This window comes from Falco naumanni, chromosome W (genome assembly GCF_017639655.2).
Source record: "Falco naumanni isolate bFalNau1 chromosome W, bFalNau1.pat, whole genome shotgun sequence".
Lineage (NCBI taxonomy): Eukaryota > Metazoa > Chordata > Aves > Falconiformes > Falconidae > Falco > Falco naumanni.
In genome coordinates this window covers 22870721-22879728 of record NC_054079.1, presented here as the reverse complement: position 1 = coordinate 22879728, position 9008 = coordinate 22870721, and positions in this window count along the sequence as shown.

Below are 9008 nucleotides of genomic sequence, written 5' to 3'. Positions count from 1 at the left end.
TCGCAAGGTCACTGATTTTCCCATGGAGTAGAGTCAATCAAAGATCCTCTTCTGGGGGGTGAAATAGGGCTGCTTAAAAGTAGTTCCCTGCCGCACTACCTTTTCTTTCAACAAGTGGAGGTACCAGGAGGGAATGGTAAATGAACTGAGCACAAATTTCCATAGATTAACATCTCTGCTTCCCAGGAATTGAGTAGGTTATGGGATTCTGGTCAATGATATGCCCTTTTCTCCATTCTCGGGCATATGTGTACATATCCAACAATCAGTTTTATTCAGAATCTACAAGATTCCTTGCACCAGAAATATATGTGCATTCTTATTCCAAAAAGTTAAGTACAAATTTGGTAACCACCCGATTATAATTATGACCTGAAGAATCGTAGTCCTGTGGGTCTTGTCGGAGCAACGGCCCATGATTTCTCAGGAGCTTTCTTCACTCTCGAATAGTGGATCCAAGTGGCTTGCTCCCTAATCTTGATAGCAGTATGAGTTGTCAGCAACACTTGATATGGTCCATTCCATTTTTCCTCTAGGGGTTGTCCTGCTACCAGGTTTAAAGGAGTGGACTGGTTGATCTAACCCTCTGGCCCTTGTTCCCACTAAGAATCAAGAGCCAGGAGGTGGGCATTTAAATTTTCATGCCCCTTTAATGTTGGGTCCAATTTGTGGCTGCGCATGCATTTGTCAAATGATTCATTGAAGTTACTTTGCGTCAAACACACGGTTTTCAAATAAATCCAAAGGGTTGGGTAATACATATAATAATAACCTGCAAAAACAAAACCTAAAAACAACACTTATAGCTATACGTTTCACTTAAGTAATAATAAAAGCAATATTATTTAAATGAACTATAAACACTATAGTTGCTTATCACATTCCCTTTTTTTTTTTTTTTTTGACATGCGTCACTATCATGGCTAGACTATAGGGATTTCGCATGCGCGGTCTTTCCAGATTTTTTCAACACATTCTGTGGGGCTTTAAAATTGTGCATGCGCATGTTCAAAGGCATACACGGATCATTCATATGATAAAAAAATGGCTACTGCGTGTCCAGATGAAGTCCCAAACCCATTTCCCGAGCTTACCGCTCGGTTAAGTCTGTTAATGGTAACATTTATGGCACTATGGTCAAACAACAGGTCCCTGCTTTCAATGTAATGTTTTCTCACCACCAGACCGCCATGTCACCTGCCAGGGAAGAAGGGTCTAGAGTGGACATTTCCCCCTCTGAACATTCTGTAAGGTGAGTGTTCTCAAAACATATAACCTATATGGTTCATTAGAAAGGGGATCAAAATATTTTTTTTCTTCCTGTTGTTGTTTAGGCAGAGGGTGCGTTTTTCTGTTGTCACACATCAAGAACTTATGGCGGAGGCGGAAAAGTATAAAAGGCATTACCATATCCTCGTCTATGCGTTCCTGGTGGTTGTTTTTGCTGCTATTCTATTTTTATTCTTACTCAGCCTACATTGTTATCTGAATTGTTAAGAGTCAATTGTTTCCAAATTCTTGTTGGCTATTAAAATGTTATTTTGTGTGTACATTTTGTCATACTACTCGCATTTGTTTAACGCCATCGGGTGAAACCATAATAGCAAATTGCATGTTAGTTATAACGTGTTGAATTAATCTTATAAAACATGGAACAGCACATGGCAAAAACAATAAGGTGGCTAATCCACATAACAAATAAAATAGGATTCGTTTTACCCAGGGGCTCCTGAGAAGCCAGGAAAACAAGTCAATGTTCCAGTCTTTCCAAGTTCGGATGGGAACATGGGCTAACTTCCCTGTCTCTGATGTGATTTGTTTAACTACCTCACCATTGTCATCAATTTTCAAACAACAATTGGAAACATTTAATTTACCACAAACACATCCTTCTTTGGATAGCAGGTAATCCAGAATCATCCTGTGTTAATAAATTGCATTTCGTATTTGAGTTGCTTGGTCTGTCAGATTGTAGATAGGTTCTTGAGCACCGCTAACGAGTTTATTAGGATTCCAAGTTGCAGGTCCATAATACTGTATGATATGTTGGGGTGTCTATTTTTTTAATAAATATCGGTACCCCCCTTTTCTTGTGAGTCTGGAAAAATCAACTTGCCACTGTTGCCCTGGCTAATTTTCAAACACATTTCACATTGCTGAGTCACCTGTTTTATTACAGTATACAAGTTCCGCCCTATCAATTTCTGATTTAGACTTTTATATAAATTATCAGCTCCCCAATGCGTCTTCTACTTACAGTTTGGATTTTACCATCTGGTATTAAGGATAATTCCTCCTTTCCTACCTCCTCTGCTACTCGTCTGGCCTCATGGTCGGCCAGGCGGTTTCCAATTCCCAAATCAGTGCCTCAATGGGCCATCTTATGTTCTTCCTTCCTGGATGACCCTCTTATAACAGAGGGGGCCATTCCTCACACCAGGGTCTGGCCTACTGGGTTGCAGCCAACAGTGGAGCTCAAGATTCTTCTTGGTGGCAAACACAGAGGCCAACCCAGTCTTGCCCTTGATTGTGGTAGGAGGCACCTGACCAACCTTATTTCTTGTACTTTGTTGTCAATGCAGAGTTTCATCTGCACATCCCATAACAAGTCACTGTCATGGTAAAACACACAGATTAACATTAGTAGAACTACCACAGAGTGCATTTTATTTCAAGTTTTCTGCCAATATCCCCCACAGCCTTGCTGACCAAGGGATATTGTTTTTCCTGAACTAGGCAGGCCTTCCCCTTGTCATTTTTACTGTAACAGGTTAAAGGTTTCTTTTACTTCAGGGAGGTCCTCTTTTCCACTTAAAGATTTTGGTGAATTTGGCATTCTTATTTGTTTTCTTACTTTGTACTTTAAAGGTTTCAGGATGTTTTCCTGGTGGCCAGCAGCTCCCACAACTATAACAAATTCTTTTCACTGAAGTTTAACACCAAATAAGTTGGTTTTGTATTCACTAAAAATTCCACCTCATTTTTCCTAGTCCCTAGCTCACCAGAACCCCTTGTTGGTTCTTTAGCTTAGGGCAATTTCGCTTCCAGTGTCCACTTTCCCTACAATATGCGCATTCACTTCTGCCTGATATTTGTCCTCTCTCTGCTTCATCTCCTCTACCAGTTTAGCACGACCCGGCTCTTCTTCTCTTACCTTCTGTACACCTCCCCTATTCCTTCTATCAACTTTTCTACATCACGATTACCGTAGTAAAAATCAACTCGAACCTTTATCCAGTCCTATTCACAACCAACTTTCAAACATCTAAATTTCCCCATCAGAGATTCACCTTTACTCTCCTCAGACCCCGCTGCCTGCCCTAAAGGGGCCGTTACCGGTCCTGTTGTGCTGCAAATGCTGCAGCAATTGGGGTGACATTGTCAGGTCCTTCTGCTCAGTTGTCAGCAACAGCAACCCCTCCTCCTCACTAGCAGAAGGGTTCGGGGCAGGAGATGCTCTTCCTGCTCTGCAGGTTACACAAGCCTGCCTCTGCAACAGCACTTCTGTTTCAACTCTTTCTTACCCTGAATGCAAATCTGCTCCTTGTTGCTTTAAGTCTGTGTTATTACATATCAGCCTTCGCAGGCAAACAGCAAACACCCTGCCATGCATCCAGCGTGACTCAGCCGCACCTTCGAGGGGGTACGGGGGTTTGTACAAACTCACCCCAATACTTTAACACTTTCACAGGGTCTTTGATTCTCCACACCACCCCCGCTTTAGATCTTACATACATTAGTACAAGTTTTTATCTTACAACGTGTTTCATTCTGGTTGCTCCACAGAAGGAACCACAACCTGAGCTCTCTCTTTTTTTTTTTTTTTTAAACACAAATATTTCAACAAGAATATCTTTATAGTTTAGGTCTCAGGTGTTTGGTTTTTTGTTTGGGGGTTTTTTGTTTGTTTGTTTTTCCCTATCCTTCTCTAGAGCCATAATCAAAGATCAGGTGGTTTTAATCCCATTTTCCTTCTGTCACACAAACATATCAGCACACATTACTTCATCCCATTTTCCTCTCGCCTCAAGAATAACATTAACTGTAATAAAACATTATAATTGAATGTCCCATTTAAGGGCCATGTCTCTCCCTCCCCCAATGTATACAGGGGCCACCACTGATTGCAGTACTTAACCAAAGTTCTCTTATTCACGCTTCCCCCAGGCTGCCCCCCCATTTCCTTCCAGTGACTTAAAACACATCCCAACGGACTCTTTCTTACTATTCCACCACTTTGTTATCTCAATCGCTATCCCAGCCACAGACGACTCTAATTTCACTTACAGCTCTCTCTCTTATCCCAAGGAGTCCAAACCTTACAGTTAGGGCATTCAATTTCTTGTCCCCAACATACATATAAAAATTCTTTACACCATATACACCTTAAAACATATAGAGGTTCACATTCACCCCTTGGATGTTCAAGACAATAACCACATACCACCATTTACAATATACTTAACACAAAAATGTTCTCACATTTCCAGCATAAATGAGTATAACAATTATTAATAACCTTATAATTATTAATTAAAAGGCCATTTTTCTCCACATTCCAGCTTATAAAGTGGCCACCATTGATTACAGTATTTTATCAATGTTTTCTTATTCACGTTCCCACCAGCAGATCCTCCAATATCCTTCCAATGACTTAAAACACGTCCTAAAGGACTTTTCCTTAAAATCCCACTACTTTGTTTTCCTCCCATTTTCCACTTCACACTAACAGAATACACTTAACACTTACAAAATGCAACATGCAGGTACCTTTCTACAGCAGCATCAAAACCCCACTATTATTACCAAGAATATAGCCAAAATCACAATAACGATAATCAGAGTCAAATATCCACACTGATGTGAATAAGCTGTAAATAATATGGTCAAGTTTGTATTCATAAACCAATATTCATTTTAATGCATAAATAAGCTTGTAATTGTATAGCGACAAAGGGGTTAAAATGTCTGAAAGATCATATAGACTGTTCTGGTGTTATAAATTGAGACCACAATGGATCATAATCCAATTAAAATTGTATTAATTATAGCAAGTAGAATATGAGCAAAACAGCGCTGGACGACAGGGGAGTCTGCGCTCCACCAACTGCCGTACTGAGCAGTTCAAACAGTCCCTTTTTATACATCTTTACTTCCATGTTCATGAGGTAGTGGAGTCATGCTTTTGTTGTTAGGGGGGTCGTTTTCTGCCTCCTGCTGGTCTTCCTCCTTTGTCTCATTGCCCTGTTTCTGTCGGTTCCTGGACACCTGGTGGCATCCTGGACACCTGGCGGTGATCTTATCTTTTCACAAGTGGCATCCTGCACACCTGGCGGTGATCTTATCTTTTCACAAGTGGCATCCTGCACACCTGGCGGTTATCTTATCTTTTCACAAGCGGCATCCTGGACACCTGGCGGTTATCTTATCTTTTGTTGTCTAATCTTTACATTTACATATGGACTTAACATAAATTTAAATAAACAATACCCTAGTCCATAGTTTCTTACAATCCCCCCTTTTTCTTTTTATCCTATTATTGTTTATTAGACACTGCTTTCATTCTCGGCACTGTGAACAAACCTTTTTCCACAATCCCAACATTTATCGTAACACTCACAAGGTAATACGTCACAATTACAATAGGCATAGTTTTCGCGTGGCATAACGCATTCACAACAACCTTCATCCTCATTAATAGATACACTCTTATATTTTGCCCTAGACTTCGTAGTTAAAATAAGCAATTTAGCTATGTCAAACCGTTCTCTAATAAAGTGTAAAATATAACGTAATATACAAGGCCCAAATATAAGTCCCAGAATCAACATAATAAGTGGTCCTGCTAAAGCAGACAACAAAGTGGTTAGCCAAGGTGAGATATTAAACCAGTTTTCATACCATGACCTGCCCGCCTCACGATCTTTCTTACGTTGATCTAACCTTTTCTGGAGTTCAGACATGGTGTCCTGGACTACTCCCGTATGGTCAGCAAAAGAACAACATTCTTCATTGAGAGCTACACATAACCCTCCTTCCTTTAAGAACAATAGATCTAATCCTCTTCTATTTTGCAACACTACTTCTGATAGAGACTTTACTGAAGTGGCTAAATTTTGGATAGATTGTTCTATTTTTGCTAAATCCCCATCTACAGCCATCTGCAAACTTTGTAATTCCTGACCTTTTACTAGGGAGGCTATGCCTGTACCTGCTCCAACTCCGCCCGCTATCAGCAGTGTAGCTAGGGTTACCACTGTAATTGGCTCTCGTTTTTGTCTATTCAGGTCTCCTTCAAAGTGGCGTAACACCTCCTCAGAGGTGTGATAGATCAGACGAGGAACAATAATCACCTGTACACAAAACTGAGATTGATTAAACACGTTTAGGGATAGGCAAGGCGTTACTCCGATGTCTGAACAAACCCATTTAGCTCCTGGTGTCGGGATAGCCCATTTGTCATTTTGATTCTTGTGTTTCTCTATATTGGTGTTAGTGACTGTTCGGTTGCACAAAGGCTGATACTTTTCGGGCACTGTACCTATACATTTTCCTTTTTTTTTTTTTTTTTTACATGCGTCACTATCATGGCTAGACTATAGGGATTTCGCATGCGCGGTCTTTCCAGATTTTTCCAACACATTCTGTGGGGCTTTAAAATCGCGCATGCGCATGCTCAAAGGTATACACGGACCATTCGCGTGACAAACAATGGCTACTGCGCGCCCAGATGAAATCCCAAACCCATTTCCTGAGCTTACCACTCCGGTAAGTCTATTAATGGTAACATTTATGGCACTATGGCCAAATGACAGGTCCCTGTTTTCAATGTAAGGTTTTCTCACCACCAGACCACCACGTCACCTGCCAGGGAAGAAGGGTCTAGAGTGGACATTTCCCCTTCTGAACATTCTGTAAGGTGAGTGTTCTCAAAACGTTTAACCTATATGGTTCATTAGAAAGAAGATCAAAAACTTTTTCTTCCTGTTGCTGTTTAGGCAGAGGGTGCGTTTTTCTGTCATCTCACGTCAAGAACTTATGGCGGAGGTGGAAAAGTATAAAAGACGTTGCCATATCCTTGTCTTTGCATTCCTGGCGCTTGTTTTTGTTGCTATTTTATTTTTTTTCTTACTCAGCCTACATTGTTATCTGAATTGTTAAGAGTCAATTGTTTCCAAATTCTTGTTGGCTATTAAAATGTTATTTTGTGTGTACATTTTGTCATACTACTCGCATTTGTTTAACGCCATCGGGTGAAACCATAATAGCAAATTGCATGTTAGTTATAACATGTCGAATTAATATTATAAAACATGGAACAGCACATGGCAAAAACAATAAGGTGGCTAATCCACATAACAAATAAAATAGGATTCGTTTTACCCAGGGGCTCCCGAGAAGCTAGGAAAACAAGTCAATATTCGTCTTTCCAAGTTCGGACGGAAACATGGGCTAACTTCCCTGTCTCTGATGTGATTTGTTTAACTACCTCACCATTGTCATCAATTTTCAAACAACAATTGGAAACATTTACTTTACCACAAACACCTCCTTCTTCGGCTAGCAGGTAATCGAGAACCATCCTGTGTTGATAAATTGCATTTCACATCAAAAGCTTTAGCTGTTTGATTAGTAATAATTTCCAAGACAGCCTGTAGACGAATGATATGATTCAGATTGTAGATAGGTTCTCGAGCACCGTTAATGAGTTCATTAGGATTCCAAGTTGCAGGTCTATAATACTGTATGATACATTGGGGTGTCCATTCATTTAATAAATATTGGTACCCCCCCAATTCTTGGGAGTCTGGAAAAATCAATTTGCCACTGTTGCCCTGGCTAATTTTCAAACACATTTCACATTGCTGAGTCACCTGTTTTATTACAGTATACAAGTTCCGCCCTATCAATTTCTGATTTAGACTTTTATATAAATTATCAGCTCCCCAATGCGTCTTCTACTTACAGTTTGGATTTTACCATCTGGTATTAAGGATAATTCCTCCTTTCCTACCTCCTCTGCTACTCGTCTGGCCTCATGGTCGGCCAGGCGGTTTCCAATTCCCAAATCAGTGCCTCAATGGGCCATCTTATGTTCTTCCTTCCTGGATGACCCTCTTATAACAGAGGGGGCCATTCCTCACACCAGGGTCTGGCCTACTGGGTTGCAGCCAACAGTGGAGCTCAAGATTCTTCTTGGTGGCAAACACAGAGGCCAACCCAGTCTTGCCCTTGATTGTGGTAGGAGGCACCTGACCAACCTTATTTCTTGTACTTTGTTGTCAATGCAGAGTTTCATCTGCACATCCCATAACAAGTCACTGTCATGGTAAAACACACAGATTAACATTAGTAGAACTACCACAGAGTGCATTTTATTTCAAGTTTTCTGCCAATATCCCCCCACAGCCTTGCTGACCAAGGGATATTGTTTTTCCTGAACTAGGCAGGCCTTCCCCTTGTCATTTTTACTGTAACAGGTTAAAGGTTTCTTTTACTTCAGGGAGGTCCTCTTTTCCACTTAAAGATTTTGGTGAATTTGGCATTCTTATTTGTTTTCTTACTTTGTACTTTAAAGGTTTCAGGATGTTTTCCTGGTGGCCAGCAGCTCCCACAACTATAACAAATTCTTTTCACTGAAGTTTAACACCAAATAAGTTGGTTTTGTATTCACTAAAAATTCCACCTCATTTTTCCTAGTCCCTAGCTCACCAGAACCCCTTGTTGGTTCTTTAGCTTAGGGCAATTTCGCTTCCAGTGTCCACTTTCCCTACAATATGCGCATTCACTTCTGCCTGATATTTGTCCTCTCTCTGCTTCATCTCCTCTACCAGTTTAGCACGACCCGGCTCTTCTTCTCTTACCTTCTGTACACCTCCCCTATTCCTTCTATCAACTTTTCTACATCACGATTACCGTAGTAAAAATCAACTCGAACCTTTATCCAGTCCTATTCACAACCAACTTTCAAACATCTAAATTTCCCCATCAGAGATTCACCTTTACTC